At 38.9% G+C, this 27,958-nt stretch overlaps 1 long non-coding RNA gene across 4 annotated transcripts in view; it reads left to right on the top strand.

Annotated features, from left to right (window-relative positions):
- Positions 1 to 18,229, top strand: part of LOC109064858 — a 53,552-nt gene extending 35,323 nt beyond the window's left edge. The window contains exons 3-7 of one of the 4 annotated variants that reach the window (XR_006158425.1): positions 6,166 to 6,204; positions 14,226 to 15,241; positions 15,441 to 15,536; positions 15,637 to 15,729; positions 17,527 to 18,229. This is a non-coding gene — a long non-coding RNA (uncharacterized LOC109064858). The remainder of the gene's footprint in view (positions 1 to 6,165; positions 6,205 to 14,225; positions 15,242 to 15,440; positions 15,537 to 15,636; positions 15,730 to 17,526) is intronic. The other 3 variants (XR_006158424.1, XR_006158426.1, XR_006158427.1) reach the window with 3 other exon arrangements.
- Positions 18,230 to 27,958: the final 9,729 nt, after the last annotated feature.

The following is a 27,958-nucleotide window of genomic DNA, read 5'->3' as shown; positions in this document are numbered from 1 at the left end:
TTTTTCAGGTGTTTATTTTTGGTTTTATTACACTTTCTTCTAATACATCAAATAAAAAATACAACTAAAAGGAAAAATATAACAGATAATAATGCATCATACAAACGGTTTACTGGACTTTTTTTTTTTTTTTTTTTGGTAATATCGTTGTATACATGAATGAGTCGTGTCCTAATAGGAATTATTTTTATATAACATGTTGTCCAGTTCTTGAAGCATCGGTGGACAAGATGAATGATAAAGTAAATTTACACTGTTATACAAGCTGTACTCTCACTACTTTACATTGTAGCAAAGTGTCATTTCTTCAGTGTTGTCACATGAAAAGGTTTAATAAAATATTTACAAAAATGTGAGGGGTGTTCTCACTTCTGTGAGATACTGTATATTTAATCAAGTTTGTTTTATTGCAGTAAATGATCTACAAGCATTTTACACATTTCTACGCACACTAATAATATTATACTACTGTCGCTAAACTACGGTTATACACATTTATTGCATTTATTTTCAATAAATAAATCCTTATAGCGTGGCTCCCTCTAGTGGATAAACTTAATACCACAGCCTTCATCTTCCAGTTGAAATGGCTGATTAGTTAAGATTTTGATTTTGGCAGGGGCTGTTTGAATACAATGAATTCTATTTACACTAAGTGAAAATAGCATATTTTATTAGCAATAGATTATATTTACACTGTTTAGTAATATGAGTATTTTCTTCCAGTAATAGTAATTTGATGCTGTTCGTACTACTTAGTGCAAATAGTGACCAATATCTGCACCTCATTATGGTAGTAGGCCACATTATAAAACAGTATAGGCTACAATAATAACATATTGAGTGTAAATTATCATTTTTATTTAAAAATTATTAAATGGACGCCGCCGCCGCTACAACTAGCCCTATCCCTACGCAATAGCCACGTTATTTTTCACTTTTCGATAATTTCGTTCAGTTTTATAGAAAATATATGCCTTTCCGATGTGATACGGGATGTGAAAATGGTGAAGAAAGAGCTCGGCGGAAGGCGGAATCGAACCCGGGTCCGTTGCGTCAAAAGCAACAGTTGAGTACGCTACCATCTGCACCACAGAATCTGGTAAAGAGTAGGAATCTTTTTGTATTGTTGAGTAACACTACCACACGTTGGTAGGTGGAGTTCAATAGCCTCTCCCAAAATAAAAACAAAATAATTATAAAAAAAATAGCCTGCAGGAGCGTTTTATTTTCATGAGAGGGCAATCGAACAAGCCCATTCTCTTTTGGGCTCTGTATCTTGTCGTCTATCCGCCATAAACATTCATAAATGGTTGCACTCGACATTAAATTATGCACATATCCAAAAAGGAATTCATGATATCTTAAATAACAATTTTTACTAGTGAAAATGTAATTTTAACGTGTAAGAATTAAGTTACTGATATCAAGAAGTATGTGTATCACTAGTTGTAATTTCATTTTTGATATGATAAACGCATTTCTACAAGTGATGACGTCATTTTTGATATCAAGAATACGTGTCGTTACTAGTGGAAATATAATTGTTGATATCAAGAATTAAATGGTTGATATCAAGAATTGAATTGTTGATATCAAGAATCGATGTCTGTACTAGTAACCACGTGATTACTGATATCAAAAATAAATATTATAAATATAAATAAAGAAATCAATAATAAAAATAATAAACATTGAAAATAGAATAAATGTAAATCAAGAATAAAAAAAATAGCAATTGTTAATAGTAGAAATCTAATTCCTGATATCAAGAATTAACATTTTAACTAGTGAAAATTGAATTGTTGATATCAAGAATACATATCCTGCGAATGAATAAAAGTCAATACGGCTTGCCTATTGCCATTCCCAGGTAAAAAATTATTGATATCAAGAATTAACATTTTAACTAGTAGAAATATAATTCCTGATATCAAGAATTAGCATTGTTACTAGTGAAAACTGAATTGTTGATATCAAGAATTAACATTGTTACTAGTGGAAATCTAATTGTTGATATCAAAAATAGCAATTGTTACTAGTAGAAATCTAATTCCTGATATCAAGAATTAATATTTTAACTAGCGAAAATTTAATTGTTGATATCAAGAATACATATCCTGCGAATGAATTAAAGTCAATTCGGCTTGCCATACAAGCCTCTGTTTTTGTCAGTAAAGAAATGGTGCTAGCAATCCTCTTTATTATGTGTAAAGTAGTGCTAGATGATTTAAAAGTTTGCTGAAATGATTAGCAATATGTAATAAGTGCTTTGGAGCCACTGGTGCAGACCAGGTAGCTTACAATCTAAATTTGCTAACATTATATCAAATAATTGATTATGTTTATTACACAGCAAATTAACCAATCAGAAGATGGACCATTTTATATGTTCACCATTCAGGTAAGCACTGCAGTAAAACTTGCACTAAATCATTAATTCATACCAAATCAAGCATTCTTTAGTTTATATTTTAGCATTATTTTGATCCATAATAATCTACCATTGCAGGCCCACATGACCAGACATGACCAAGTAGGTTACTGTAGGAAGGATAAAAATTTTCACAAAGTGATTTTTTGCATGTGTCTTGTTTTTGTCTCAAACAGCTACCCCTTCACTGCAAACAAACTGAAGGCTAAATCCTCAGTTGGAGTCTTTCTCTGTATGGATCTCAGTATTTTTATGGACAGAATTTAGGATAATTATTAAAATTAAATCTGGCATAATTTAATTTACAGTTAAGCTGAAATGACAAGCTGCTATTTACAAATATATTTTCTTAGAGTAAAAAAGGTTTAAAAGGTTTAAAAATGTATGTTAAAAATAAATTGACACTAATTTGGAATTTTCTCCTCTCTCTCTGTTTTAATATACAGGTCCTTCTCAAAAAATTTGCATATTGTGAAAAAGTTCATTATTTTCCATAATGTAATGATAAAAATTAAACTTTCATATATTTTAGATTCATTGCACACCAACTGAAATATTTCAGGTCTTTTATTGTTTTAATACTGATGATTTTGGCATACAGCTCATGAAAACCCAAAATTCCTATCTCAAAAAATTAGCATTTCATGAAAAGGTTCTCTAAACGAGCTATTAACCTAATCATCTGAATCAACTAATTAACTCTAAACACCTGCAAAAGATTCCTGAGGCTTTTATAAACTCCCAGCCTGGTTCATTACTCAAAACCGCAATCATGGGTAAGACTGCCGACCTGACTGCTGTCCAGAAGGCCATCATTGACACCCTCAAGCGAGAGGGTAAGACACAGAAAGAAATTTCTGAACGAATAGGCTGTTCCCAGAGTGCTGTATCAAGGCACCTCAGTGGGAAGTCTGTGGGAAGGAAAAAGTGTGGCAAAAAACGCTGCACAACGAGAAGAGGTGACCGGACCCTGAAGAAGATTGTGGAGAAGGACCGATTCCAGACCTTGGGGGACCTGCGGAAGCAGTGGACTGAGTCTGGAGTAGAAACATCCAGAGCCACCGTGCACAGGCGTGTGCTTTTGAACCAGAAACAGCGGCAGAAGCGCCTGACCTGGGCTACAGAGAAGCAGCACTGGACTGTTGCTCAGTGGTCCAAAGTACTTTTTTTCGGATGAAAGCAAATTTTGCATGTCATTCGGAAATCAAGGTGCCAGAGTCTGGAGGAAGACTGGGGAGAAGGAAATGCCAAAATGCCTGAAGTCCAGTGTCAAGTACCCACAGTCAGTGATGGTCTGGGGTGCCATGTCAGCTGCTGGTGTTGGTCCACTGTGTTTTATCAAGGGCAGGGTCAATGCAGCTAGCTATCAGGAGATTTTGGAGCACTTCATGCTTCCATCTGCTGAAAAGCTTAATGGAGATGAAGATTTCGTTTTTCAGCACGACCTGGCACCTGCTCACAGTGCCAAAACCACTGGTAAATGGTTTACTGACCATGGTATTACTGTGCTCAATTGGCCTGCCAACTCTCCTGACCTGAACCCCATAGAGAATCTGTGGGATATTGTGAAGAGAAAGTTGAGAGACGCAAGACCCAACACTCTGGATGAGCTTAAGGCAGCTATCGAAGCATCCTGGGCCTCCATAAACACCTCAGCAGTGCCACAGGCTGATTGCCTCCATGCCACGCCGCATTGAAGCAGTCATTTCTGCAAAAGGATTCCCGACCAAGTATTGAGTGCATAACTGAACATAATTATTTGAAGGTTGACTTTTTTTGTATTAAAAACACTTTTCTTTCTATTGGTCGGATGAAATATGCTAATTTTTTGAGATAGGAATTTTGGGTTTTCATGAGCTGTATGCCAAAATCATCAGTATTAAAACAATAAAAGACCTGAAATATTTCAGTTGGTGTGCAATGAATCTAAATATATATGAAAGTTTAATTTTTATCATTACATTATGGAAAATAATGAACTTTTTCACAATATGCCAATTTTTTGAGAAGGACCTGTAGTGTTAAAACCCGGGATCTCCACTGAAGGACTGAGTGCATTTGTGTTTGTGGACACACACACAGAGCAGGGATCATTCTGATGTTGTCAGTCAAGTTCTGAGTCCAGTCTTCGGAGAATTTCATTTATTCCCAAAGGTGGACAAAAACATTGTGTTGGCTTTTAAAAGGCCATTTTGATAAAGACTATGCTGTGGAAAAGATGGAATGCTGTGTTCCAGGCAGGTTTTGAGGCCGCAAGTCACAACTTCAAACCACGAGTCACAACTTTGTAGCATTCCAGGCAAGTCACGCCAAACAGCCTGAACTTTAGCTAGATTATTAAATTTTATTCAATGTTATGTTGTCCTTAAGTCTATTTCTCACCATGTACCACTTGCATAAACACCACATCGGTAGGCAATATTATCCGTGGGGGCTCCCATTGTTGTTTCGCTGGCTATGTGACGTTAGAGCTCGGAACAGGTGGGAAGTCACAGGTTTGACTGCCGTTCCGGGGCACTTTCACGGGTAGAAGGTTGGAGAAACACGGGTTACGGGTTGCCTGGAACACGGCAGAAGAGTACAGACATTGATAATAAGAAATGTTTTTAGAGCATCAAAGAGACTTCTTTCAAAATACTTTTGGCCACCAGTGTACATCAATCCAGCAAAGATTGGAAAAAGTGAAATGATTATGAAGGTGGGGTTATGTGTCATGTTACCTAATGAAATAACTGTTTTGTGCTTTGTTGGACATTTCTTTTTTTGACTGCTTAAAATTATGTTATGAGTTCTATGAATGTAATTGTTGATATTTCATCATAATAAATATTTTGACAATAAGCTACACAACCAATAATTTTTCCGTCAACATTTTGTTTAGAATTTCATGTGTTTTCTTAATATAATGTAGTAAAGGACAGTGCATAATGTGTTAAATTATACACGTTTACACATCTTTGTGCAAACCTTTCTGACACATTTACTGTGTTAAAATCATCAAAACAATGAATGAGTAAAAATTAACACAAAAAATGTTGTCCCAGAACTCACCCATTAATGTTAAAATTTTACACAGGTTGTGTCATTTTTAACACGTTTTCTAAGAGTGTAGTTACGGAGCCCTGCACATGACATGTAAGAAAAAATAAATAAATTGTGCGCACGATTTACTAATTTGTTCCCTCGATGTACTATGTGCACACGATTACTATTTCGTTCCCGTGATTTGCTAAATTGTGCGCAGAATTTACAAATTCCTTCTCTCGATTTATAAGTCGTGTGCACGCTTTAGCAAATCGAGAGAACGAATTAGTAAATCGTGCAGACAATTTATAAATCGAGGGAATGAAATAGTATATTGTGCACACGATTTAGCCTACTATTTTTCTCCTGCATGCCATGTGCGGGGCTCCGTATGTAGTAACCATGTTTTTTTGGGGGCATTTTGATTACTTTTTATAACCACAGTTTTATGGTTACACTGTGGTTGGTGTAGCAAACCATGATTAATTTGTTGTTGAGGTTTAACTACAATACACGTCTTTTTTCTTTCTTTGTTTTTTTTTTTTTTTTTTTTTGTAGTAAAACCATGGGTAGTTTTTGTAAGGGACAAAAACATCTGTAAATTAGACTATTTGTTAATGTTTATTTGTGAAATTATTAAGTCTGTCACTTCTATTTTCAGTGAAATTTTAATGTGCTATATGTTGCTTTTCTCTCTGTTTAAACAGGCTCCTGCCACTTAGCGACAATCCTTTCCTTACAGAAAGGTATGTCACAAATGATTAGCAGTTGTTTTTAACAGTGATGTATCCAGAAATAAAAAATTGGGTGTGCCTGTATGACTTTAGGTGACCTTGCCACATAGCAAAAAGTTAAGAACTCACACTTAAAAAAAAAAAACAAATTTGGATTGTGCTGCAAAATGCAAATGGTACGAAAACATTATGGTGCAAAGTTGCAAATTTATCCACAAAATTTACCTTCTAATCCTTGCAGTCATACTTAAATTGTCAGGCCTGCAAGATTCAAGATTTTTATATATGTCACATACATGGCTATATGGAGAGCATATGACGAGCAGTGAAATGTAAGTCAGGTCCACTCCATGGACAGTGCAATTATTAAAGAATACAAACACAAGAAAATTATATATAAATATGGTATGGAAAAGTAAGATGAAGAAATAAGAATAAAATAAAATGCTTATAAAAATAAAATAAAATGCACAGGACAGTATACTGTAGACTTAATAAATATTAAGAGGAGCAGGAATGTACAAGAGAAGAATGTGCAAACAGGTTGTACAGGCTATTTAAATAGCAGCAATAGAGGTAAAAAAGTAAAAAAATAAAAATTACAGAAATTGCTGTGCGCAAGTGACAATGTCAGTCTATTAAGTATCTTACTGATAATTAAATGAAGTCATGTAGATGTTAAGAGACTGAGTTTGAGTTTAGGAGCCTGATGGCCTGGGGGAAGAAGCTCCCTCTAAGTCTCTCGGTTTTTGCCATCAGGCTACGGAAGTGCTTACCAGATGGCAGCAAAATGCAAAGACGTTTGAGATAGATGTCCTGCAGTGAGGGAAGAGCAGACCCTGAGGTGCGCTCAGCTAAGCACACAACTCTCTGCAAGGCTTTGCAGTCTTGGCTGGAGCTGTTCCCATACCACACTGAGATACACTGAGTCAGTACACTTTATATGGCCCCTGAATAGAAGTTTTCAGGATTGCTGGTGAAACCCTGTATTTTCTCAGCTGTCGCAGATGGTGCAGTCTTTGCCTGGCCTTATTAACCTGAGTTTGGATGTGTGAAGTCAGGTCAGGTCCTCTGAGATGTTTACACCAAGGGGAGTACTGCAGTTGGATGCTGGGCCACGAGAACCCACAGTAGCCTTTAAGTCATGTCAAACTCAACTTGTTAGTGGAAGAAGAAACCTGACTTGTTTTACTGAAATGCCTAGTCCAAATACCCACACTTGTGGTTTTGGCCGCTTGAGAGCACATGGTAAGTGTGCAAGACTGTCCCAGGACCTGTCCCAGGTCTTTAAAATGCCACTATCTTCGGAGCAGTATTCGTGGCTTATGTATCCCATCATGCATCATGTTTTGGAAATAAATTGTGAGCCTTTTTGCAGAGATCTCGTGAGAGGTCACGGAAACCTTTCCACTGAAAAATAAATATAAATATAATACTTAGATATTACATCTAATTTGTTAGAAACACAATGTTATGTTTTATTGGTGCAAAGATGAGTTGTGATATTTATTTTGTACAACATTTGCAACTGCTTTTTATCACTTAATTAGAAGCACCACAAATTAAATTGAGTCATCTTATATAGGGAATACTGAACAGACATTTTAGACAAAGATTTTAAAATGTAAAGTACTGAAAATAAAAATGAAGCTCTGAAAAAAACCTTGATTTTTACAACACTATAAGTGTGTCCCATCAGTTAAAGAAAAGTTCAACACATTTGTGGTCTTCATCCTCACTTGAACACTTGGGGCAAATACAGCAAATACGTAATATAATTAGTCAAGTGTAAAGACAGCAAGTGTGGGTATTTGGACAAGGCAAGAATTGTGTGAAAACTGATAAGGGAAATTCTTTTAGTTTAAAGATGTGGGAAGACATCAGATGTGAAATGGCGTAGTAATGCTTAATTTTGGCATATCTCAAAAGTATCCTGGAAAGTAAACTGCAGACAAGCAACGCTATTGCTTAACACGCAAAATCTAGTAGGTGGAAAGTACGGGTGCTCCGATTGATCGGTTACCGATTGCTATCAGCCGATAATTAAGTTGGGATGATTGATCAGCGGCCTCTAAAAGGCCAATCTCAAAAAACGATCTCAAGCTTCATAATGCTGCTGCGAGAGGTTTGGCTCGACATGCAGCAGCACCATCTCAGTCTCTGTTCCTGTCCCTCACTGAAAAAAGTCTAACATTGCTGTTGTTCATTTAATGTGTATTTTCTCATTGAAATAGCTTTAAATTATTAGTTTTTTTATTTGAAGTAAACATTTTAGTTTATATTTATTGTTGAATCCATTTTTTTTTTACATGGATACAATATGATTCGGCAGCGGGACATTAAACTAATTTATTCATTTGATCAGAGCATTTTTATTAGATTAAGCATGATTTGCACGTGCGTATTGTTGAGTTGGAGATCCCGCTGTCTGACCACCTGACCTGTTTAAATAAAGGATTAAAAATACGTCCGTTACAGTTGAACTGTCTGTTGAGTGGCGGCCGTGGCGGTACACTTCAACAGACCCCTCCAGCCAGGCTGAGACACAGAAGACCTATGAGCAACATTGATACTGGTAAGGTAAAAACATTAAATTTTGTCTACCATTATCGCTTTTTTCCAAGTAACGTTATACCTGACTGGCCTTGACTCTGGCCGTAATTTCAGCACTCATGCTTGATAGCATGTAAATTATAAGATATCACTAGTAACGTTAACGTTAGCATTCTTCATTCAAACTATAACGTTACGTTAGGTTACGTTAGCCACCCTCTGGTCGTGGGTGAGTAATGCTATCACAGGTAGCTAGCTAACTGGCTAATAAACGCAAACTATCATTTCTAAATGCATTTTGTGGGGGCATTGACGTTAGCTAAAGTTACCACGTTTAAGTTAGTTAACGTTACAGCTAATCTTATGTTCTTGAATTCAAATGCATTTGTTCTGCTGAGTGTTTTTAATAGTTAACAGTGGCGCTAAGAGCATACAAAATGTTTATTTGCCGAGATAACGGTCTTTTAAGAGCTCTGCGGGCTCTGTTTTAAGTAAAGATATCAGTATCATATGAAACCAAACAACATTATGCATCAAATAGTACCAACCATGACATGCTAGCTAGCTTGCCATGAAGGGGGGTAAATAAGTCTAGGCTTTTTTTTTTTTTTTTTTTTTTTTTCTGCATTTTTGACACTTGAAATGTGGTAGTTAATCCCCAGGTTCAAGCTTCAAACTTCAGGGATGCAAACAGCGCGCTTTTCGGCACCTCCTGCTTTTTTTAAGTTAGTTTGGGTGATTTGTGTGAATCCTGCAGGTCTGAGAGGATCTGATTATAATTTCACAAAGTCATCTGAAGCCATTCCATAGCTTAATCTGAGGGACAGAATTCAATGTACATCATTAAAGGGTACATAACATACACAGTTTCACCTAATCTCATGTTAATCTTGAGTACCTATAGAGTAGTACTGCATCCTTCATATCTCCAAAAAGTCTACGTCGTTAAATTTACGATCGAAAAAAATCAGCTGAGACTACGTCTACATTAATACATTTGAAAACGGCGTTTTCATTTAAAACGCTCTCCGTCCACCCTAGCGTTTTCCAAAAGTATCTCATCCACACAGAAACATCAGAAAACGTTAAATTCGCTTTCTACGCATGCGTAAAGCCTCAAAAAAAAGCTCACTGCAGATTATACAGATGGAACAGACATGAAACGTTTTCATGCAGTTTTTCTGACAGGAAATTTTATATATTTTATTTACGAAAAGAACTCACCATTCACTGATGCGTTCAGATCGCACACACTCACGATTGTACGTCTGATCTATAATGCTACTCGCGATTGCGAGTAAATTTGCTTTCATATTTGCAGACTGTGATATGAAGAGTGTACAAAGTAACATCTATAGCAATAGTGTGAAAGTGCAAAGCACATAACGTGCACAATACCAGTATAAACACGGATATCTATTGGTATAATATACGTCACATGACTAAACTTACGTCATCGTTTTCAAAAGCCTCCATTTTCACAGTCCACACTACAACGCGAAAATGGTGTTTTCAAATTTATCCACTTTGGAGAGCGTTTTTAAAAAGCTCAGTTTTCCTTCATAAAAATGCCGTCTCAGTGTGGATGGAAGGCCAAAACGGAGAGAAAAAGATGCGTTTTCAAACGAAAACGTATTAGTGTGGACATGGCCCAAAGTAAGATTTTCGGCACAGAAATTCTCTGTCATTCTTCCAAATTATTTTTTAAGACTCTGGCCATTTTTAGCATGAGAATCCATCTCTTTAACACGGTGAACAACTCTGAATACATGAAACACCATTGTAGCCCCCCTTTAAATTAAAGTTTACGAAAACACATCTTCCCTCCTCTGCGGCTGTCAATCATTCTCCATTTTGTAATCAAACCCCATCAAACCCACAATAACTGGAATTTAAAACTGTGAATAAACAAATGATCAATAAACTGTTGGACAGATATACACTAGGATTTGTGTGCTCGACATTTCTTCACTTTGTGCCATGAACTTTTAACTGTTGACTCAGACTCCATGTTGCTTTGAGCACATCATTCTGCATACGCGCTTTGTGCCACTCTGTTTTGAAGCATTTCATATTATCATGGTTTTGCGCAAAGTTTATTAAAAGCCTATTTTTTTATACCTAGCCTGCACAATACATTTAAAATATGCATAATTTAATTGTATATTATTTCTGTGTAGTATGGCTATATAAATATATACACTTCTGAATTCTTGACATTCATATATAAATATAAAATTGTGAAATGTAATGCCTGATTGAATTTTATAAGAGTACTAATAGTAATTTGTTTTTATTAACATGTATAGATTTTATAAAATTACTGTGCAGAATTTTTCAAGAATTACTTTTTACTGCTGATTTATACACTAATAAAAATACATAATACATTTATGTAATATTTAAAGGTGTTAACTGTAATCTTACACTGCAAAATGATAACTTACAAAGGATTAAATTCATCACAATTATGTAAGTATCTGGATATTTGCCACGGGGTGAGGGCTTTGATAACCTCTTTTTTTTTTTACTATACATGTGTTTGCATCCATGAAACTTGACTACTGGTTACTTATGCTGTCAATAGCATAAGGTCATATGTGATCTTTTATTTACACTACTAATTATCTTGTGTTCAGTATTTATCAGCCATAATATTACAAAGCCCAGCTATTTCTATCTGGTAATGTTAGTTTGCTACACTGTTAACAGCATTTACATGTAGTAGGAATGTACCAAAATGTAAACCAGCTTTCCTTAAATTATTCAAGAAGTTCTGAACTTTTGAAATACTATAAACTTGATCATCGGCATTATGGACTGGGCCGAGCTTACACCTGTACTTATAAGAATTGCCCATGCACATGCAAGACATGGAAAGCTCTACTGACCCATCTAAGCAAATAACATCCTGCTCAACAATTCTCACAGAAAGATAGCTTTTCACAATTCTTCAAGTGCCACATTTGCGACAACAATCTACTTTCTACTGAGACGGACTATTTTCGACACATTGGGAAACATTTGAAAAATCATGAATCTGTCAGTTGTATGTTTGCTGATTGCTCATACAAAACCAATCTATATGGAGCTTTCAATACTCACAAATTGAGAAAACATACCCCCCATACAATTAATGATTTAAAGCCTGGAATTGTTGATGGACCTGTTGATAGTCCTCCTGTTGTAGAATCATTTGCAAGAGGCAATACCGAGCTGTCAGATGCTGATTTACTATCTGAAGAACTTCCTGATGAAGAATCAACGGATTCGACAAATGTTATTGAACTTAAATTAGCCTCAGTCTTACTTAAGTTAGAAAATGCTTTTCTGTTGCCAAGTGCAGCTGTCAATGAACTACTTGAAGAGTTGCAAAATTTAATTGGTACTGTCTCTGTGCCGGCCACCCAAAAGACTATAATCCACTTCTTAAAGGATCACAATTGCCAGATTGATGAATCAGTTGTGAAAGAGTTGGCCACTGTACTTTGCACTTCAAATCCCATTCAAGCTGCAATCAGAAACCATGGTCCACTGTCAACCACTTGGAAACGGAAGACATACTATAGAAAAAACGTCAGCGTTGTGAAACCAGTTGAATATGTGTTAGACCGAAAGAATGGAAAGTCTTTTCAGTATGTGCCCTTACTTAAATATTTGCAGCAACTTCTAAATTGTGAACCTATACTAAATAAGGCTACAAATTTGAAAGAAAAACATCAACCAGGGGATAGTGATAGGCAGGTATACAGATCATTTTTGGGATGGGGTTCTCTTTAAAAGAAATGCTATTCTCTCAAAAGAGTGTGCAATTTCTTTGATTTTGTACGTTGACGATTTTGAAATATGCAATCCTCTTGGTACATCAAGTAAAAAACACAAAATATGTGCCTTGTATTGGATTTTAGGCAATCTGCCACCTGGTTTTCAGTCATTGTTGTCCTCTATCCATTTGGCTGCATTGATCAGTAGCAATGATGTCAAGGTTTATGGTTATGACAAAGTTTTAGAGCCTTTAACTTGTGATCTCATAACATAAGAATAAAATGGGGTTTTTGTGAGTAAGTTGGGGAAAACTTTGAAGGGCACAGTGCAGTGTGTTGTTGCCGATAACCTTAGAGCACACAGTATTGCTGGTTTTGTAGAAAGTTTTTCTGGCAGATGTTTGCAGATTTTGTACGGCAGATAGGTTAGATTTTCAGACCAAGGAAGTTGGAGCTGGAGGTTTCTCAAAGAGAACTGAAGAGATTCACACAAGTCATCTTAAAACCATTGAGGAAAATTCTTTGGCCAACTGTTATGGTGTTACGAGGAAATGTGATTTATCAGAAAAACTTTCCCATTTCAATGTTACTACTGGTTTAAAGAATCAATTGGATATTTGAACTTTAAGATCTCTGAGCACAGAGTTAGATTTAAAGAGCTTTTCCAGGAGACAAATCTTCTGCCTAAACACCATTTCCTGGAGCATTATCCTCAGTTAATCTGTGAGTTTGAAGCGTTAGTTGCACTATGGAACATCAGTTTCTCATGGCACATCACCTTTACATGTGCAACTTTCCTAAATCCCCCCCGGAGGTAGCAAATGTTTCATCTCTTCCCATAGACGTTTTGAAAGACGACATTGCATTTGCTATTAAACGGAGGCACCCAGACTTGGATTGTGTGTGCTTGGCTAAAGTGCAACATATAGTGGCCTTAACTACAGGAATGGAATGATACTTGCACATGGCTTATTGGCAGGGCTGCCGGAATTTACTGAAATAATCCAGATGATTGTTGTCAAGGATAAGCTGCTTTTTATTGTCAGAAAGCTGAGTGCGTGGTACTGGGAATATTACAGAGCATATGAACTGAGAATGTGTCCTACGAAGGAGGTAGAACTTCTTGGCCCAAATGAACTGACAAATCCATATCCATTGGCTGACTACACAGTTGGGGGGATGCGGCTGATTACTCTCAAAAGATTCATACATGTTTAAGGTCAGAATTTAGTGAGTGGTTGTATGACTTTTGCATGTAACAGTCCTTACCCTTGTGCCTAACCATGGATTTTTGTTTCCCTTTAGTATTTCAATGTCCCCGTAGTAACACATTTAAACCAAATTTTGTGATCTCACAGTCATTGTAACATAATATCATGAATTCTATTATATCAGGCTTTCAATCTAGAGCCTTGTCTTCAAAATTGTAGTGGTAAAAAAGCCTGGTCACTTATTTTACAGTTTGTTTGTTTTTTTCGGGGGGGTGTGGACATTTTTGTCCCCTCAGGACAGAGCCTTTTTTTTATTAAATTTTTTTTAAGTGATGCACAGGGGTTCTTACAGTGGAACACAACACGAGTACAATTAAATTCATGCAGGTTATTCTTGTCGGCTATCATAAAAATAAATCTAAATTAGCATCTTTAGTCATTGGCTATTATGTGTCAAGCTGCGTCACTCATTCCCTCTTACCATGTCTCTGTCTCTCTTACTCAGGGCACCATGGCAAATATTGCAACACGAAGACAACAGTGTAAGAATGGAGCTACGCAATGGGATTCCCAAATCAATGGAAGAACTCATCGAAGAGGACAAGAATCCATGTGGATTAGGAGGACACATAAGGCTGTAGTACAAGGACACTGATTTTGGGAACATATTTGTGAATCTGACCTCTACAACTGTAATTAAGGATCTCTCAGTTATCAAAGTTGTCCAATTAGACCCTGATACCACAACTATTGTTTTGTACCCAGTTGATCCCACAATAAGTAGCATCCCTTCAGGTGGACAGAACAGTGAAGATTCCTCTTCAGGATCTGCACATACAGATGACACCATAATTCTTAGCAGCTGTTCCCCAGAATCATTAAGAACACAGCAGTGGTCAAAAGTGCTCCCAAACCCACTCTTCTCCAATGACACAGAATGTCAACTACAGAGGGGAAATGATGAGTACACAAGAAGCAAATCTAGGTTGACACCTTGCTCAAAAATGCTGTCTGACATACTGGAGAAAGTGGCTGAAAAAGTCTACACATACAAAGCATACCCTACAGATGCTGACTTCAGTGATGTTGCTGAGTCACTGACAAAGCCCCTGCCTGAGAGAACCAGGGTCTTTCAATGAGAGCTATGGATGGAAACAAAGGCTCAAGGTAAAAATGTCCAACTACCGGACTCTACTTACGGCACATGGAACATCTGCAGAGCTCACTGTGAATTCTTTGAAATCCAAGTCTCCAGAGGTGGCCTACCCAGCAAAGAATTTGAAGAGACCTAGACGAGCTGAGGTCAACCATTTTCCACCCTTGCCAAGTGGTGAGACTCCAGAAAGCCTTGAACAAGAGAGGATTTCTCTTCTGGCAGAACTACAGCAAAGAAACAACAGACAAGCAATAAAAGAAAAGATGGCAAAGACGTTTGGATACCGGAGACAAGAAATTGTGCATAAGAAGCCGAGCATTGAAGACGTCTTCGAGAGATGGCCTGCACTTTTTCAGATGGAAGAGGTAGGTTTTTAGATGCAAAGCACCTCAGATGCATTAGTCACCCATTCATTTACTAACTTAATTGTTTCCCTGTAATGGAGTTTCACAGGCATAACACTTTGTCTAAGACCAGTTAAATCCATGCGAGCAAATGTCTTATAGCTTACAGATGAACATTTTTAGACCTAACTGTTGATTCACTTATGAGTTCTTGGTGCAGTTGCACAAGCACTTCACTAAACTGTTGGAGGTCATCAGGAGCAAGGGAGGAGTTGTGAAAGAGAAGACCACCAGGACCTTGTAGGTTTTAGATGAGGTATCTATGAATAAGTTGTGTGTCAGTGGGATCCATGGCCGAATAGTTTTTTGTTGTTGTAAATGTTTAATTTTAATTCATAGTAACTGTTCTTACTTAGACTGTGGACATCACCATCAGAAGAGAATGTATCCTCAAATCTCTGATGATCTACCTCGGCGAACCTGTTGAGCACCTTATCAAAGAATACCAGGTAAGGGCATTTCTCTCACTTGCTCACACAGTTAACACCTACAGACTAACATGGTCATAGTCTAGGTTTTCCTAGCCATATTCAATAAATAGGGGTGTGACGAGAAACTAAGCTCACAAGACGAGATTTTAACACTTTTTATAAGAAATCTTTGATGCTGAATTTTGAGCAGTAAACACTTAGACCACGTCCAGACGTAACAAGAAAAAAAAAATGTAAAAAAAATTGTGTTACTAAATGTAACAAAACAATCTTTTTTCCCCTGTCTTCCCTGGAACAGTGTAAAACGACTTAACATCTATATGCACATGCTACTTCATATTCCAGGCCTATATGTGGCGCTCTTTCTGCTACAGAAATTAACCAAAAACGGAGAAGAAGAGCAAAGTCTTCAGTCACTTTCACTTCCGTTCATAACATGACTAGACTTTCACCACTGCTCATTTTATAAAGGCCGCCGCAAGAACACGTGTTTTTGTTTACATTGTATAATGTGCTGTTGGATTGCTTTTTATTTTGCAATTCTGTCTGCCATAGGACATGATTGCAGCGCAATATACTAGCGCGTTAACATTGACTCTGCTAGCTAACATCGGCAGTCAAACTAACATCAATGATCCAATGTCTTTTTTTGACAATCTAGCTAGCTATACGTTTATCTTGCGATAGCGTTTCTACAATAAGCCGTGTTAAAATTTACTAGAATCCGTTCAAGGAGTTGATAAGCAGACAGATTAGCTAGCTAGTTAAATTGTCTACTTCCACTTTATAAACAGCTAACGTTAACGCTAGTGTGGGGTAAGCATTGGGGTAAGAGGATGAGGGGTGTGGGGCTTCGCCGTCCAAACGAAACCAAAAGGGAGCTGTTTTAGAATTTTTTCACCCTGTGACCAGGTTTAAAAAAAAATGGTCTTCATGCACTGCGTTTACAGGATTAGTTTGGACGATCGGCCCAAACGATGCAAAAAATGTGCGTTTGCATCAAAAAGTGTTTCCGTTTGGATGGCCCCTTAATCTCCTGCATTCTGGTGAAATTTTTTGCACCAATTTATGGTGGAAATGTCTTTTTATTTAAGGGGGAAACACAATGCATGTGGCAAGATGACAATTCAAAACCTTACACTATAACAGAATATAATGCAGTAAGGTTCTCAGGCATTCTGTGTTGCTTTCAGATATGTTTCCCCTATAGATCAACTTTTGTAAATCAACTCCTGCCGGGTCAGCACACATGCAGGCATGAATTAGTCTTGCCTCCTCTTTGTGTCTTTTGGGGAAGTAACCTCTTTAAATGTGATTGGGGCACCTTTTTACCTTGATACATTTAATACATTTTAATTCAGTTATAAACTCCTGGACTTAAATAGCTCCTTTATTTCAGCAGGTTTTCTGCTCATGTTCCAATATTTCTGCACATTCAGAATCTTTCCCACATATCTGTGTTCTCTGACATGTCCAGAAAAAAGTCAGAATATAATGAGAATAACATCATCAGTGTTGGGCATGTTACTCAGAAATTGTAATAAGTTACTAGTTACTTATTACTCCTTAAAAAAAAGCTATGTTACTCTTTATGTTACTATGTTGTTGTTGTTGACAGCTTCTAACCAGATGAGAAATCTTGTCACTTTTAATCTAGTCACACCCCTTGTAATGAGCATTTGATTCGTTTGATTTGTGCCCATTCAAGTTTTGAAAGTTAAGAGTGTATAAGAGCTTGGCCCATTATGATCTAACATGAAATCCGGAGATTTCTGAAACTATAACATACTTATTTTCTCTTTCTTTTTTATGCAGGAAAATGAGGTTGAAGAACTGGAGCAAACAACCATGGCGATCTTTATCACCGGGAAAGAGGATCCTCTCCATCCACCCAAAGACATTAAAATTGTCATCGAAGGAACAGAGGTCCTGAACGAGTTGCCCTCGGTTGCAACTGCTTTTGCCATGGTCTTTGGGCTCATATTCACACTTAACCTAAAATATCCGAAAAGGCTGCAGTTCACCTTTGAATTTGTGCAAAAGGTCCTGATGGAGCTTGATGGAAAAAAGATGACCCCAAAAGTCACTAGACTGACCACCCAGCTGTATAGCACAGAGTAGGCAGTGCTGAATTGCACAGACTTGCTTGATTTAATTTTCCATTTGTTGTTCAATTTTATGATGTTTTTACAGCCAAGACTTTGGATTCTTTTTATAAGAGGTGGCACTTACAAGGCTGCATTTTCACTGCAGCATTTACAAATGTGGCTGCCCAAGTTCGATGGCTACCAGCTTCAAAGGCCGAAGTAGCCCAAGTGTTATGTATAACTGGAGAGACTGATTGCAGTGTTCAAAATTGTCAATCTTCATACATTTGAAACAAATGTTCAATGTTGTCAGTTTATTGAACAATAAATATGTGTTCTAAAGGAAAGTGTTCTGAGTAGTCATTGATCAAAATGTATTAAAAGCATTTTTTTTTATTATACATTTCAAATAATGACAACTGATATTTTTTTATTTGAGACAACCTAAAATAATTAATTTACTCGGACCTATAAATATTAGTTTGTTCCAACCTAAAATAATTAGTTTACTTTGACCTATACATATTAGTTTAGTTAGTTTGTTCTAACTTAAAATAATTAGTTTGTTCCAACCTAAAATAATTAATTTGATCAACCTTTAAAAAGTGGTTGTGCAGATTCAAACTTTTAAAGTTAAACTAAATTAAATTATTTACTTTGAGTCAATGTCAAATATTTTGTGTGATTGATCCAAGGTTTTTATTTTTTCAGTGCTGTCCAGTGCGGGTGAAATAGTTATAATGCATATTTTCTTCATTAAATAAGTAATTTGAAAAACTTGTTTGAGACATAATTTCACAAACAGCGTGAGTGAATCACCGCACGCTCTTTCTTTCTCTCTCAAAATACGCAAATGGCTTCAAATCACCACACATCGCGTCTGTCTATAAGCGAGCTGCATGCTGCTCCATTGACACAGGAATTGTCACTTACACAGTTGAGGCAGTGTCACATGGTCACTAAAGTTTATAAATTCCATTTCTTTTTAATTCTTGCCAGTGTTTAACCATTCAGCACTCGCACGCTCTCCTGGAGACCGTACGCTCATGCACACTCTCAGCACACACATAACGCCATACAGGTTCACATTACTCCGTCTGCAGTGTATATGTGGTGCATATTTTTTCTGTGTTCATGTTAACGGATTAAAGCGTTCACTGCACATAGTAATTACACCATAGAAGCATATTATTAACATATGGCTTTTTTTTGGCTAGGTTTAAAGGGAAAGATCACTTTTAGATAAAGAAGGCAATAATAGATGGAGGTCGAGGTAGGAAAACAAAGTTTTTTATGTACTGCAGGATTGCTTGTAATATATTTAAGTGCAAAAGAAAAGGCAGTAGAGCTGATTTCTGTCAATGGTAAGTTTGTGGTGATGTAAGAAAAGTAGTTTAAATGTTTTGCCAATTGCTTGAGCAACTAATATATATAAATCTATTAGAAAAAGAAAAACAAAAAAGAAAAAAATAATTTAATTCACAAATTTAAATTCTTAAAAAAAGATTTTCAGTGAAAAAAAAAAAAAAAAAAAAAAAAAAAAAAAACATTTTCGGTGACAGTGTTTGGATTTGAAATCAAAATAATGGATAAATGTTGTGTTTGTAGTAAACAGCCACGGATCAGTAACGGACTCATGTGTGAAAGCACAGTCCATGCTGCTTCCCCTCTCACAAGAGCAGAGGTGTCAAGTAACGAAGTACAAATACTTCGTTACCTTACTTAAGTAGAAATTTTAGGTATATATACTTTACTGGAGTAATTATTTTTCAGCCGACTTTTTACTTCTACTCCTTACATTTTCATGCAATTATCTGTACTTTCTACTCCTTACTTTTTAAAAATAGGTTCGTTACTGCTATTTCATTTCACCTTGTTTTCATTCCGGCTTGTCATCATTCAAAAAAAATATAAAATAAAATAAAAAATAAAAAAAAACCCTATCCAGATAAATCGCGCCATCCGGATAAAGTGAATTTAATTGTGGTTGGATGAGAAATATAAACATATACCATTCCGGCACCCTATTGGTTTGCACGCGATCCATCACACCTGCACATGACACAAATCACATCACCTCCAGCAAGGACATAGCCAGTGTTGGGTTCGTTTATCAAAAAATATATTTCTTAAAAGTTATTATTTCTCACTACTGGCTCATTTATCAAATGGGTGCTTTCTCTTCTTCCTCCGAAAATTAAGCTACTGTAGGCAGTTCGGTAGCGAGACGTTTGAATAAATTAGCGTTTGCGATTGACAACGCGATTGACAATGTTGTGATAAGTAGGCTATACCAACTTTGTAACTCATCACCCCCCTAACACTGGACATAGCAGACATATGTAGCGAATACAGGAAGCTATCAATCAAAAAGGGATTAGGATTATGAGTTATTTTTCATTTTTATTTTTTGGTTAATCACTTGGATTAATCATTCATTTTGACAGCACTAATGTTTATTGTATATAGACAACCATACAAGGGTAATTGTTACTGAGCCTGCCCTGGGTACACCAATTTTCTTGTTCATTGCCCTCGCAGATTCCTGCAGCTAAGCTTGAATGTACATTTACATTCCATTAAAGGTTATTGATGACATGCCTCTGAAGTTTGAACTTTTGCACCATTACAATACTTATAGGCAACTAGTCATATCATATCTCTAGTTCTAGTTCATATCTCTAGTTCTTTAATGTATTTGCATTGTACTAAAGTGCGTTCATCTTCAACGGGCATATATGCGGCTGAAACAAGTAGCCTAGTGCATCCCAATTTTTCAACATGAACATTTTAATATAACATTATAGTCATTATTGTCACAGACACGCCAGGCTCACTAGAACACTCATTACCATATTTACTCTGCTATTTTCAATAAATACCACCTTACCTGTTATCTTCTGTCTCTGTCCCTTCTGTATTGTAACAGAAGACCGGACCTTAATGAATGAATGAATGAATGAATGATGCATTTATATAGCGCTTTATTGTGTATTGTTGTACACCCAAAGCGCTTTACAATCATGTGGGGGGGTCTCTCCTCAACCACCACCAGTGTGCAGCATCCACTTGGATGATGCGACGGCAGCCACAGTACAACGGTGCCAATGCGCTCACCACAAACCAGCTACAGGTGGAGAGAGGAGAGAGAGACAGAGCCAATCAAGTGGTTGGGGATTATTAGGAGGCCATGATTGACAAAGGCCAACTGGGCAATTTGGCCAGGACACCGGGGTTACACCCCTACTCTTTACGAGAAGTGCCATGGGATTTTTAATGACCACAGAGAGTCAGGACCTTGGCTTAACGTCTCATCCGAAAAATGGATTGATATTAGCATGAGCCATCCAGATCCCTTCCAGGACCTTGTGGACCCCTTGCGGCGCACACTCAATGTCCCATCAGCACCTTCACCACCGGCGGGCATTTCCGGGAACGACACCACCACCACCTTACCATCCGTACCTTCCAGTCCCATGGCCAAACCAGCACCCTTCTCTGGTTCGGCGGAGGATTGCAGCGGATTTCTCCTGCAATGTTCGCTGGTCCTGGAGATGCAACCGCACATATTTCCCACTGAGCAATCCAAAGTGGCCTTCGTCATCTCACAGTTGAAAGGTAAAGCACTTCAATGGGCCGATTCCATTTGGACCCAGAATAATCCTGTCATTCAATCATATACCAGCTTTGTTGACCACTTCAGGGAAGTTTTCGGTAAACCCACCTGGGATTCATCCATCGGTGAAAAACTTTACAATTTAAAACAAGGCAAGATGTCTGTGAATGAATATGCTCTGCAGTTTCGTACGCTTGCGGCCACAAGTGGGTGGAACGAACAAGCTCTGATAACAACGAATCGACAAGGATTGGATCCCCGTGTGCGGTTGCATCTCGCTGCATACGAGGATACCATCGGGCTCAAATGCTTCATCCAACTCTCCATCCGTTTCGCCACTTGTATGCAGTCGTGTCTCGAAGAGCACCAGGGCCAGCCGCAGCACAACATCTCACTCTGCCGACCAGAGCGTGCAGCCCTCCAGAACCAGCACACGAACCCATGCAGCTGGATTCAACTCGCCTGACTGGGGCTGAACGGCAGAGAAGGCTGACCCAGAATCTATGTCTATACTGCGGATCTCCGGGGCATATCCTCTCCACATGCCCCATCCGTCCTCCTCGTTCTCTGGTGAGTGCCATCTTTCCTACCACTAGTCAGATGAAACCACTCACCACTATTGTGACACTTACTTCTGCTGATATTTCCCTTCCAGTCAATGCACTCCTCGATTCTGGGTCATCTCTGGCTCCCTCTGCCGTCAGCTCCACCTCCCGACCATGGCCAATCATCCTACCAGATCCACTCTATAACGGGAAAGCCACTGAGCAGGAGACAGGTTCGCTGTAGGGTCGGGCCTATACAACTGCAAGTCGGCATTCTTCACAAGGAAATGATCCATCTGCTGGTTCTGGAGGAATCCAACACTGACGTGGTCCTAGGGCGCCCGTGGTTGGAGCAGCATAACCCTGTATTATCCTGGAGTACTGGCGAAATCCTGAAGTGGGGCGAAACTTGTTTCATGGACTGTTTTCCCGAGGTACCAGTTCCGTCCTCTCAGCTCCATCAACCACTCTCGGTCTGTGCAACATCCATTGAGAGCCCCCCGGAGAAATGCTCTGTGGACATACCACCTTGTTACGCCCCCTTCAGTGATGTTTTCTGCCCTAAGAGAGCCTCCAAGCTGCCCCCACATCGGCCATGGGACTGCGCCATTGATCTGCTACCGCGTGAGTCAGTGCCTCGGGGAAGGATCTATCCCCTTTCCATCCCGGAGGAGAAGGCCATGGAGGAATACATCGAGGAGGCTCTGGCTCAAGGCTACATCCGTCCATCCACTTCCCCTGCTGCTTGGAGCTTCTTCTTTGTGGAGAAAAAGGACAGAGGCTTGCGGCCCTGCATTGATTACCGAAACCTCAACCAGATTACTGTCAAGTTCAGATATCCCCTTCCTCTCGTCCCAGCATCCCCGGAACACCTCCGTGGTGCCACTGTCTTCACCAAGTTAAACCTCCGCAGCGCATATAACCTCATCCAGATACGCAAGGGGGACGAGTGGAAGACAGCCTACATCACACCCACTGGACACTACGAGTACCTCGTGATGCCGATAGCAGTGGCATCTGGATGGACGAGGGGAAGGTGGATGCCATTAGCAACTGGCCAACCCCTACAACCATCAAAGAACTCCAAAGATTCCTCGGATTCTCCAACTTCTACCGCCGCTTCATACAGGATTATAGCTCCATCACCAGCCCACTCACAAGCCTGCTCAGTAACAAGCCCAAATCTCTGCCACGGAGGCATTAGCCACCCTCAAGGAAGCATTCACTACCGCTCCTCTCCTGGTACACCCTGATCCCGACAAACCCTTCATTGTGGAAGTGGACGCATCCACCACCGGAGTAGGAGTGGTTCTATCTCAGCAGCAGGGGAATCCCAACAGACTCCATCTATGTGCTATCTTCACCAGCATGCTCAATCCGGCGGAGGTAAATTACGACATCGGCAACCGCGAACTCCTGGCTATTAAGCTAGCGTTAGAGGAATGGAGGCATTGGTTGGAGGGAGCAAGGCATCCATTCCAGGACCACAAGAACCTGGAATACCTGAAAATGGCCAAGAGACTCAATCCCCGACAAGCCCGGTGGGCTTTATTCTTTACCCGTTTCAACTTTACCATAACACACCTAACCACGTTGTTAAACACCAAGGCAGACGCCCTCTCCCTGAAACAACCTCTGAGGAACCGGAACCCATACTTCCAGAGGGACTGTTCGTCAGCCCTATTACCTGGTCCGCTGAGACCATACCCTCCTCCAATGCCTCAGCCAATACTCCACCGGGTTGCCCCTCTGACCGACAGTACATCACCAGGACACGGAGCACTCCACTCATCCATGCTGCTCACACCTCACTAGGCACTGGCCACCCGGGGGTCAATGAAACCCTCTCGTTGCTTAAAGAACGCTTCTGGTGGCCCAACATGGCATCCGAGGTCAGAAGGTACGTGCAAGGATGTAAGGAATGCGCCATCTCGAAGAGCCCCCGTCATCTACCATCTGGCAAGCTCCTACCTCTGCCCATTCCCAACCGACCATGGTCACACCTAGGAGTGGACTTTGTAACCGACCTCCCTATGTCAGGTAACTGCACCTGTATATTCGTGGTAGTGGATAGATTCTCTAAATTCTGTCGTTTGATTCCTCTCAAGGGACTACCGACTGCCATGGAAACTGCCAAAATCATGTTCAGTCACATCTTCCGGTACTTTGGCATCCCCGAAGATATCGTATCAGACAGAGGACCTCAATTCATCTCTCGGGCATGGAAGGCCTTTCACTTTCTCCTAGGTGTGGCCGTCAGCCTATTATCGGGGTACCATCCGCAGTCGAACGGGCAGACGGAAAGAAAAATCCAAGAGATCGGTCGCTTCCTCCGTACCTTCTGTCACGGCCACCAGAACTCTTGGAACCAGTTCCTTGGGTGGGCAGAGTACGCACAGAATTCCCTGCGACAACCATCCACCGGACTTACCCCGTTTCAGTGTGTAATCGGCTACCAACCGCCATTATTCCCCTGGTCAGGGGAGCCCTCGGACATACCAGCGGTCGACTACTGGTTCCGAGAGAGCGAGAGGGTCTGGGACTCAGCCCATCACTATTTACAACGGGCCCTACGGAGACGCAGAATGACAGCCGACCTTCGCCGCTCTGAAGCTCCTACATATCAACTTGGACAGAAGGTCTGGCTGTCAACCAGGGACATCTGCCTGCATCTCCCATGCCGGAAGCTGAGTCCCAGGTTCATTGGCCCGTTCACCATCACGGAGCAGATCAACCCCGTCACTTACAGGCTTCAACTCCCACCTGAGTATTGCATTCACCCCACATTCCATGTGTCACTGCTGAAGCCTCACCATCCTTCTGTTCCTCTCTCCACAGAGCCTGGCGTAGACACAGCTGAACCCCCCCTTCCACTCATCCTGGACGACGGGACGGCTTACGAGGTCCGAGAAATCCTGGATTCCCGGCGCCGTGGTGGACAACTCGAATACCTGGTAGACTGGGAAGGTTATGTTCCTGAGGAACTGTCACAGACACGCCAGGCTCCAACCCCGTCCAATCACAGCGCACTCCCTCACCTGAGTACTGATCACACACACCTGCCCCTCGTCAGCAGCCAATCAACCAGCACATAAAAGACACTCTCACGCACACAGTCACTGTCCGGTCTCGTTCGCACAAAGGATCACCTACCTGCCGATCGTAAGGACTTCCATTGGATTATTACCTGTCTTCCTTGTTCTCAAGTTACCTCCTGTGTCAACCATGAGTGTGTGTGTGTGTGTGTGTGTGTGTCTACTTCCCGCAACGTCTCCTATACTCGGATTCCTCCTGGACCTTCATCATATATCATCACAAGGACAGTATTCAGTTTCCTCTCTCTCATCCCTCACCTCAAGAACACTAGTTACCATATTTACTCTGCTATTGTCAATAAATACCACCTTACCTGTTATCTTCTGTCTCCGTCCCTTCTGTATTGTAAGAATTATGGCCTATGGCCTTTAGAAAAATGTTTTTTGAGGAGGTGGGGTAGTGCACAATAGGCCTCTGTGGTGCGACCTAAGCTTTTGTTCTTAATGGCATTTTTTCCCCTTATATTACTGTTACCGTTATACTTTAAGTAGTTTTGAAACCAGTACTTTTACACTTTTACTTGAGTAAAAAGCTTGATACTTCAACTTCTTCAAAAGTCTTTTAAACCCTAGTATCTCAGGGTTTCTGCAGGTATCTTCAAATTAAATTTAATGCCTTTTTAATGCCTTTTTAATGCCATTTTTTAAAAAAGTAATGCCATACATGACCCATGACTAACCACGCATATTATATATATATATATATATATATATATATATATATATATATATATATATATATATATATATATATATATATATATATATATATATACCAGTGGAAAAAGTACACAAATCAAGTACTTGAGTAAAAGTACAGATACATATAATAAAATATTACTCCAGTAAAAGTACTCCTTTTTCAATTTTACTCAAGTGAAAGTACAAAAGTACTCAATTTTTATGTATTTAAGTAAAAAAGTAATGAAAGATCGATTTTGTGATTTTTTTTTTTTTTTTTTTTTTTTTATATAGGTTACTTAATTTTATATTAGCACATATTTTTTTTATAATCCTACTGCTCAAAATACCTGAAATTTTTCAAAAAATAACCACTATATGGAGTCAAGATATATTTTTGTTGTTGATATGGACTACGGAGAGTGATGTTCACTGTGAAGCTTACACTGTGCTGTACCTGAGAAAAAACAGATCTGACCATCTGATCTTCACCAGGAAGAAAAGTGTTTTAAAGTTTGTTGTTTTCAAGAACAACACAGTTATATATGATATGAGAATAAGGCCTGAAGTTAGGAAGAACGTTAAGGAAAATATAATTATATTTTCATAATGATTTTTTCTTCTCAAACCTTGTCTGTGGTGTAAAAACACCCCTGGTCAAATGCCCCCAGAGGACATCACTTCTCAATCTGATAATTACTGTAGTTACCATGTTCTGAACATCACATCCTTTCTTTTTTCCCAGATGTAATCTATCTAGGCGGATGAATAAAAATATTTGGATTTCTTATCTAAAAATGACTTCATTTTAGCACCAGCAAGCTTGTTAGCTAGACAGTTAGCATCAGCTAACAATATTTACTTTTTTTGTTTTTTTTAGAATGGTTATGAAGAAAGATTCATATCTGTCTACTCGGCTAGTTAATCCAAACAATATAAACATTTATACTGTTGATAAACAATATAAAAACAGACGACACATAGGGCATGCATGGGATTTTAATAGAACTGTTAACATTATGGCAGCGGGGAATTTGAACGTACATGAGTTATTTTATTTAATCTGTGTTATTTAAATGTTTCGGTTTTTTTACCTGAAACAGAGACTCCGATTGATGTGTCTGCATTCAAACATTTCAGTGGGCTGAAATAGATCACTCTTTACAGCAGATTTAGTTCACAAACAACTGACAGTTTTGACCTAAATATGATTTTCAGGTTCAATAATTAATTCTAAATTTCGACATTATTAACTTCCTTTTAGAAGCATCAGTCGCGCGCACGCTCACAAGATCTCCCGGTTCTTACCGAACTGAATTCAGTTCTCTAGAGACCCGCACTAAACGGTTCATTTGAATCAGTGAGTTGTTGACTCGAGAACAGCTGCAATCGGATCATTCTAATTCGTGAATGAATCATTTGGTGCGATTTGCGAACCGATTTAAAAGGTTCATTAAAAATAATCAGTTTTTTCTTGAATCAGACAACGCTTCTGCGTGTCAGAGCACGTCATATATTATAAGGAGTAACGATATGTTTTATGAAATGTAGTGAAGTAAAAAGTACGATCTTATGCTTTGGAATGTAGTGAAGTAAAAGTTACTCAAAATAAAACTACTCCAGTAAAGTACAGATACTTGAGTACATTGATACTTAAGTACAGTAACGAAGTAAAGCTACTCCGTTACTGACCACCACAGATATATACACACACATTTTTTTAGACATGTCCCAAATTCTGAATAGCAACCATTCAGTTTGACGATGATGCAATGATGAAACTATATCACTCTGAACTGAAATAGAAATGGCTCAGGAGGCAGCTTAATGTCAGTTTATTTGGAGATATTTCAAAATTAGCAGGAACTCTACTTTAAGTTGAGAGCCACAATTATTCAAAAAGCTTGCTTTTGTAAAAGTGTGCGCAAAACAACAAACCAGTAACTGTAGGATAACCGAAAACAAAACTGTGCAATTATAACAAAATGTAATCTCACTGCCAAACGCTGCAAAATCCCTCATTATTTTTACCACTAACAGGCTGCAACCATGTCTTAAAATTTTCGTACTTCAGCTGGAACTTACACTTTCCCATTTTTCCTAGGTTCAGATCGGTCCACCGCTGTACAAAATGCCCGCATCACCTCCGCATCACGGCAATTTTGCTCCGGCCGGAACCAATTACCAAACTTTCTTTTTCTTTTCTTCTTTTGTCAATTACCA

Source organism: Cyprinus carpio, chromosome B24 (assembly GCF_018340385.1).
Source record: "Cyprinus carpio isolate SPL01 chromosome B24, ASM1834038v1, whole genome shotgun sequence".
Classification (NCBI taxonomy): Eukaryota; Metazoa; Chordata; class Actinopteri; order Cypriniformes; family Cyprinidae; genus Cyprinus; species Cyprinus carpio.
This window is presented reverse-complemented; position numbering and strand designations above follow the sequence as displayed.